An 8,704-nucleotide genomic window follows, 5' to 3' on the forward strand; every position below is an offset into this window, starting at 1 on the left:
TGAGTGATTCCTGTCTTCTCCCCGGGTTCTCAGCACCAGTGCATGGGAACCTGAACATTCAACCTGCCACAGCGGGTTTAGCTGGGACTGGAATAGCTTCCTGCTTCTCAGACTTGCATCCCTTCCAGTGCCTGTGGAGGCACACACAAGCGGAGCTGGAGGTGGAAGAGTCTTGGAGCTCAGCTCGACTTTGACTATGGGTCTTGGAGAGGGCCTGGATGATGCATAGCTGTGGGCAGGAGGAGGACCTGGGAGGGCGGGGGAGGAGTGGGGGGACAGTGGGGCCCACAGGAGGGCATGGGGGGTGCAGAGGGCAGGACTACAGCCTTCCCTGCACCCTGAAGCCTTATCTGCTGGCTACTGGACTCCTGGCATTTTGCTTGATAAGAATCTACAGAAAAGGACTTCCCTGGTGGCACAGTGGTTAAGAATCCGCCTGCCAATGCAGGGGAGATGGGTTCAATCCCTGGTCCAGGAGGATCCCACATACTGCGGAGCAACTAAGCCTGTGCACCACAACTACTGAGCCCGCGTGCCTAGAGCCCGTGCTCCTCAACAAGAGAAGCCACCGCAATGAGAAGCCTGTGCACTGCAACCAGGAGCAGCCCTCGCTCGCCGCAACTAGAGAAAGCCCGCGTGCAGCAACCAAGACCCAACACAGCCATAAATAAATAAACAAATAAATAAATGTTAAAAAAAATCTACAGAAAAAGGAAGTGTTTGGAAATCCTGCCTTATCTGGCATCCTCAGACCTGCCCCAGGTCCTACAGAGAGCTGATGGAGCCGGAGCCTGTAGGTCCTGGTCTCCGGCCGGTGCTCTCATGCTGGCTGACTGCTGCTCAGCCCCTCCCCAAGCCCCACATTGTGGAGACAGAGGTCTGTAAACTGGAGAACAGCCCTCTGGACACAGCTTCAGTCAGGGAGCTGACCACCTGAGGTCAGTGTGCCCAGCTAGTGTGCCAGGCAGCAGGGCAGGTCTCCTATGAGTGTAGCCAATAGCATGTGAGCCCTGGCAGGGAGCGCACCCCTCTGCACTTGAGCATGAGCCCTGACCATTTGGGGAGAAGGAGCCCATCCTGAATGGACATATCATGGGTCGGGACAGGCATGGGAGAGATTGGTTTGGGGCCTCTGAGTGGCCCCTGAATACAATTATGGGAGGAAAATGACAGAATGAGGGAGGCATTGAAGCAGGAGGGACCAAAGGGGGGGCGGGGCATGGTGAGTCCTGGGTGGAGTACGTTGCCCAGAGCATGTGGACGGGGGGCATGGGGGGGGACAGGCTGAGGACTCCTGGGAAGGGCCCCACTGGGAGCCAAGGGGCCAGACCAAAGCAGAGGTTTGGGTGCAGGTAAGCTGGCGCCTTTTGCCCAGGGTCACTCATGGGGTTACATGAGGGTCTCTCAAGCTGTTGGGCAGGGCTGCAATTGCCTCAAGGCTGGACTGGGGCTGAAGCATCTGCTTCCAAGCTCACTCATAGGGCTGCTGGTCACAGGCTGCCTGGGCATCCTCATGACATGACAGGAGGTAATAAGAGGGAGGGAGGGAAGGAAGGAGGGAGAGAACAAGAGCACGAGAGCATGAGAGCAAGCGTGAACACCAGGAGGCAAGGATCACTAGAGGTCCCATAGACCAGAGCTAGGAACGTTCCGGAGACAATCCTCTCTAGCGTGTCCTGAGCCACGCCCTTTAGAATACTAATGGTGAGAAGTTCTATATGACGGGGTGCCCTGGTCAGATCAGCTTGGCAAATACTGCATGCTGCAGCCCCCGCCCAGAGATTTAGGATGTGCAGAAAAGACTCTATAATCCTGCGGCAGGGTGACCCCATTCATTTAGGGTTTCCCCAAACTGCTTTGCCACAGAGTTTGTTTCTGTGGAACACTAGTATTCTGTGAAACATGCCCATCCTTGGGTAACCACTGGTCTAGTCCAGTGGGGAGACTGCAGCCCAGAGAGGGGAGTGACTGGCCCGAGGTCATCGTTCAAAGAGTTATGGACAGAGCTTGACCCAAACCCATCATTGCTGCTTTCCCAACCCTTGGCCCAGGTCACGGCCAGAAGCAGACCAGTGGCCCTGCAGGAGTGAGCCGTGCCAGAAGAACCAGTAAGTGAACTCTGGGTTCTGGAGCCAGAGCTGGGCTGCACTTGTCCCGGGGGTCCTGTCTCCAGGTAGGGAGCCTGGCATGTGGCCCCAACACTCTGGAGGAGCACAGATCCTGTTCTCTGACTCACCTCCGTCCAACCTGCCCCAGCTGCAGTATCCAGGGACCCACATCATGGATTTCCCCTGGCCCGAGGGACACCTCAGCTTTACCTGAAAAAACTGGCAGCTGATCCTCCAGGGGGAACTTACATCCCCAACTCCTTCTACCAAAGCAAAGCCATTGGCTCTATGGTGACCTCAAGTTCCCCCAAATGCCTGGGTCTTATTCACCAATGGGTCAACTAAGCTGAAATCCAGTGGTGTCCACTGGCTGCTCTGCTGTTTACCCTCAGCAGCACGGCCCAGAACCAGAAATGGATGTGAGTCCTCTGCTCAGTGCGAGAATCCCAGGCCATTCTCATGCACTAGGCCAATCCTCCACTTGGTAAACCCTGATGTGTTTTTACTGGCTCTTGGGCTGTTGTTGGGTCTGCCACCCCGCAAACTTCAAACTGTCTAGATCACTCATGTGGATGCCCAAGCCTGTTCTCTGATGCGACCAACTGGGATAAGGCTGGTGATTGCACCCCTGGGCCACCTGACTGCCACCTGGATTCATCACTGGGCTGGGTATGCCAACACACCCACCACCTTGGACCTGGCGCAAAGGAAAAATGGTTTCTGATGTGGAGGCCACCACTGCATGCTGGAGTTGTGATTCCTGCCAAGGGCTGGCCCATTTCTCTTGCAGGGAAGGAGGTCACCTTGCCCACCTTGCCCGGGCGGCACACCTCCGACTCCATCGTACCTCCCACCTGCTCTCGGGGCTATTCATGGTGACTCATCACGGTTGACACTTTTTAGGGTTATGGAGTTGCTGTTCCGTTCCAATCAGCCAACTCTGGGCACACCGTTGTGGCCCTTGAAACTAATCTGTGTGGTGTTTTTGGCTTTTGGGGCCATTTGCAGTCTGACAAGGTGTACCTTTCATCACAAAAGCTAATCAACAATGAGCAGAAGTCAAGATATGCTGTGGACCCTCCACACTCCCTGCCATCCAACCACAGGCCTCTGGAAGCATTCAACACTGGAATGCCTCCTCAAAAATCAACACAAAAAGGTTTCTGGCTCTACTTCCCTCACTGCCTCCTGCTCCACACACTTTTGTAAAGCATTTTGGCCATTGAATGCACCTGTCCCCCACTTCCTGGGGACATCTGGATGAAAGTGGTAAGAAGGTCATAAGGACCTATTTTGAAATTTGGGGATTCAGACTTGACTATTCCTGGACACCTTGCTTCTTTCTTTCCCCTGAGAGCAGCTCTGGGCTGGCCTGGTTGGCACATTTTCTAGGTGAAAGCCAAGCCAAAAGGGGGCCTAGGGATTCAAACTTGATTCTGGTTCAGCCACTTTGATTCTCTTGATGGACTGGCATGGTCTTAGATCACAAGGACCACAACCACTTGGGTGAGGACATTGCTCGAAGAGAACCCCTATGGCGGCCCATGCGGGACAAAGTGGGGAATATATTGGGTCTCTCTGCATTTTATAAAAATGTCCTTTTCTTCTTGCACCTGACCCTTCCAAACAAAAGGTTTTGGTCTGAGAAGGAGAAAACTGGGGAAAAAAATTTAACAGGTGACATTTTAGCTACTGGAGTTTAGCTATGCTGATTTTGGAGGGGGAGCAGCAACTCTGGCCCCTAGGTAGGAAACACCTTAGATCCCAGGAGATAGGTAGAGAGAGGCATTAATCACGAATGATCTTTGCCTTTCATAATTGCCTCTGGAGCCTTCCAAAAATATGCCCTGGTGCAGTTCTCCCAAACTTCTGCAAGCACCTTAAATGTAACAGGGTTTGCCCTCTTCCTGACCAGATGGTTTTGACTACAGTGTGATTCCTGTTAACCTCACCAGAAGTCCATTGGAAATGCAGGGGATGTGGTTGGCTCCTGTATCTTCCAGGAAAAACTCCTGCAGTACCACCAGATGCCTTCCCAACCCCCATTCCCATAGAACGCACTCAGTCACCCTGTGGGGAAGAAGAATGCCACCCAGCTGGCGGCATGGGCAAACAGAATAGATTGGATGACTGCCCTCAGGCAGTCCTTCCAAACATGAGGATCAGACTCAATTATTCAAACTCAACTGGGAACCCAAAGGCCTACCAGCTGGCCAGGAGGCCACACTAGAGGCATTATCAACCTCTGTCTTGACGGATGGAGGTCCCTCTTGGGGGACCCCAACACTTGTAAATAACACTTTCTTTCTAGGGGCACCATGTGTGCCCTGATGACTGTACTTGTGTGGACGCCATGCATGAACTCACCAACCTCCCTGAACAGTGTCTTGCATCTTTATGGTGGTTATAACAGACCTTCAAGTGTTTATTTGTTTTGTTTTGTTTTGGTTTTTTTTTTTTTGACTGCGCCGTGGCTTGCAGGATCTTAGTTCCCTGACCAGGGATCGAACCTGGGCACTAGGCATTGAGTGCGCAGAGTCCTAACCACTGGACCGCCAGGGAATTCCCCCTTCAAGTGTTTAAACAAGTACCACCAGTAGGTTGGGTAGCCCACAGACAACTGTGGAGACCTCACTGAAATGAGGCTATCCTGAGTTACCCTGGGGAGCTTGCTGGACCAATAACTGACCCATTATTTAGGTGGACTCTGTGGGTAGTTATCCCTGTGATGGTAGTCATTGATTAGAAACAGTGATGCACAATTTGTCCCTGACTGTAGCTAAAGTGACCAGTGATACCACCTTGGCCCTGGAAGTCATTCAGGTCAGTGTCAACTTACTGGCCAGAGTGGGTACGAATGATAAACTTGCCTAGGCTTCTTCCTTGTGGGCCAGAGCGACGACTGGGCAATACCTAATACATCCTGCCATTCTTGGATTAATGACCTAGGTTAAGTGGAGAGGTCAGTATTTGAGAAAGCCATTTGACTTTTTCTAAGATAGACCTTGATGGTTTATGGGATTTGTCCAGCCTGTTGGGTCGAGGACCCAGGGGTGGGGGGTGGGTGGGGGAGGTGGGATTGAGGTTAATACTGCAGGTGGGACTCATTCTGCTCCTTGAAGTGCTGTGGGTGAAATTAATTAAATGCCAAGAGACAAACTGAATTGATTTAGTCCAGCTTCTGTTGATCAGATTAATGAGAGCAACTGTTGGCGTGGTACACTCATGGGGATGTTGCCAGAAGTCAAGATGGTGTAGAAATGAGGGGTGGACATTTTTGGAAGTTATCGTTGTGGGTCTCTCACATTTCTCGAATTTTTGCATGACTTGCGAGCTAAAGCCATGAATGCCTTTGTCCCAGACTATTTTTCAAGGATGTCTGCTGAGCCAACAGCCTTGTAAGATATAGTTCTCCCTCCAGAGCAAAGCACAGGTGTTCTTGAGACCTTGGTAGAGAGGGGCAGCGTCTGTCTTTAGAACAAGGAGCAGACATACTTTACCGTCCAGTATAAAAGAGTCAAATACTCTAAGCTCTCATCTCTCTTTTTCCCTTTCTCTCCTTCATGCAACTCACTGTGTGTGTAGGAGCCACTTGGCCCTCTTTGTGTTGTCTTGTGGGAATTGGGGCTCAGGGAACTCCTGCAAGAAAATGCTGGTCCTCTGGCTGCTGCTATTGTTGTAACGAAGTCCTTTGTCTCTGATCCAGGAGTGTTGGTATCTTTTGCGGAGCATCCATGAAACTGAGGTCAGCTAACTCATCAGCTTGCACGTAGGGTAAGATGTCAGATTCTTTCCAGCTCTCGACAAGACGTTCATGCTTTTCAACACAGTGAATTCCATTTCTTGGGACCTATCCTAAAGAAAACAATAAAATTAGACTAATTTAGCCATGAACGTATTCATACCAGCATCATTTGTAACAGCAATGAATAAATACATACATACATACCTTAATGTCTAACGTAGGGGAATAATTAAATAGGGGGCCATCTACATGTCGAACACTATGCAGCTGGTAAAGTGTTTAAAAACAATTTTTTTTTATAGTGAAGGAAAATGTTCACATTACATTGAGAAACAGAAGGGAACACCACAAAATTATATGGACATTATGATCCCAATTATGTTAAAATAGGCATAGTCCATAAAATAGTACTGGAAAGAAATATGCCAAAATGTTAGCTATGATCTATCTCTGGGTTGGAGGACTAGAGATGAGTTTTTTCTCCCTTCTCTGTATTTTTCCTTATCTTCTAAATTTTCTATAAAATATTGGCTCACTACAATCTGAAGAAAAAAGCCGATTTCTCTTTTGAATACCACAGTCCCCAGCCATGAGATCCTCTGCCCAGGGTCCAGCTGAACCAGCGTGCCTTCCTTTGCTCTACAGAATTTCCCCAGGGGCCTGTTGTGCATCTGGAGCTGGGGACAGGAGAAACAAGAGCAGAAGCGGAGCCCTCAGCCTGCACCATGCAGACATCTGCATTCCAGGGCCCATGACTCGTCGTGGACTGAGGCGTGTGACCAGGAAGGACTTCCCAGCACAATCATTTAATGGGTGTTGTTGGGTTTTTTGGGTTTTTGTTTTTTTAAATAGTAACTAGCATTTATTGAGCTCTTACAAAGTGCCAGACTATTCTGAGTGCTTTACATCCTCATAACAAAACTATTAGGTAAATACTACTAATTTTTTGTTTTTTGGCCACATTGCATGGCTTGTGGGATCTCAGTTACCCAACCAGGGATTGAACCTGCGCCTTCGGCAGTGAAAGCGCAGAGTCCTAACCACTGGACCACCAGGGAATTCCCTGTAGTTTTCATTGTAGAAGTCTTTCACCTCCTTGGTTAATTCCTAAGTATTTCTTTTTGAAGCTATTCTAAGTGGAATTGTTTTCTTAATTTCCTTTTCAAATTGTTTAGTATATAGAAATACAATGGATTTTTGTGTGTTGCTTTTGTGTCTTGTTGCTTTGCTAAATTCATTTATTAGTTCTAATACATTTTTTTTTCTAATACTCTTTTGGTATGAAATCTTTAGGGTTTTCTACATACAGGATGTCATCTACAAACATGATTTTACTTCTTTCAAATTGGGATATGCTTATTTATTTAATTGCTCTGGCTATAACTTCCAACACTATGTTGAATAGAAGTGCAAAAAGCGGGCATTGAGTCTTTCACCATTAACTATGCATGATGTTAACTGTGGGTTTTTCATATATGGTCTCTGTTACGTAGTTTACTTCTATTCCATGTTGAGTGTTTTATTCCGAGTTACGTTGAGTGTTTTTTTAAACCATGAAAGGGTTTTCAATTTTGTGAAATGCTTTTCCTACATCAATTAAGTTGATCATCTGAGATTTTAATGTGGCATGCTACATTGATTTTTGTATTTTGGACCATCCTCGCATTCTGGGAATGAATCCCACTTGGTCAAGGTGTATAATCCTTTTAACATGCTGCTGATTTCAGTTTGCTAGTATTTTGTTGAGGGTATTTGCATCAATATTCAAAGGGATATTGGTCTGTAGTTTTGTTTTCTTGTAGCATCTTTGTCTGGCTTGGGTGTCAGGGTAATGTTGGCCTTACAGAATGAGTTAAGAAGTGCTCCCTCCTCTTCAGTTTTTTGGAAAAATGTGAGAAGAATTGGTGTTCTTCTTTGAATGTTTGGTAGAACTCATCACTGAAGCCTTCAGGTCCCAGGCTTTTCTTTTTGTTGGGAGGGTTTTGATTACTCCTTCAGTCTCCTTAATAGTTATAGGTCTATTCAGATTTTCTATTTCTTTGTGACTCAGTCTTTTTTTTTTTTTTTTTTTTTTTTTGCGGTACGTGGGCCTCTCACTGTTGTGGCCTCTCCCATCACGGAGCACAGGCTCCGGACGCGCAGGCTCAGCGGCCCTGGCTCATGGGCCCAGCCGCTCCGCGGCATGCGGGATCTTCCCGGACCGGGGCACGAACCCGTGTCCCCTGCATCGGCAGGCGGACTCTCAACCACTGCGCCACCAGGGAGGCCCATCAGTCTTTTTTTAATAAATTTATTTATTTTATTTATTTATTTTTGGCTGCATTGGGTCTTCGTTGCTGTGCGTGGGCTTTCTCTAGTTGCGGTGAGTGGGGGTGCGCGGGCTTCTCATTGCAGCGGATTCTCTTGTTGCGGAGCACGGGCTCTAGTCGTGTGGGCTTCAGTAGTTGTGGCACACAGTCTCAGTAGTTGTGGCACACGAGCTTAGTTGCTCCGTGGCATGTGGGATCTTCCCTAATCAGGGCTTGAACCCATTTCCCCTGCATTGGCAGGCGGATTCTTAACAACTGTGCCACCAGGGAAGCTCCTGTGACTCAGACTTGATAGGTTTTGTATTTCTAGGTATTTGTCCATTTCATCTAGGGTATCCAATTTGTTGGCGTACAATTATGTTGGTTCACAACCTCAGGAGTTCCCCGGGTGAAATTTAAAACTGGCCCCTGCTCTCGGAGGGCAAGAGACCAAAGAAAGAAGCATCCACTCCAGATTGGCAGGTGGCAGTTTTAATAAAAGGACTTACATAGGAAGCTTGTCTTGGGCGGCTGCAAGATGAGTAGATCTCTGCCACCTGCCT

Source organism: Lagenorhynchus albirostris, chromosome 14 (assembly GCF_949774975.1).
Source record: "Lagenorhynchus albirostris chromosome 14, mLagAlb1.1, whole genome shotgun sequence".
In the NCBI taxonomy this organism is placed as follows: Eukaryota; Metazoa; Chordata; class Mammalia; order Artiodactyla; family Delphinidae; genus Lagenorhynchus; species Lagenorhynchus albirostris.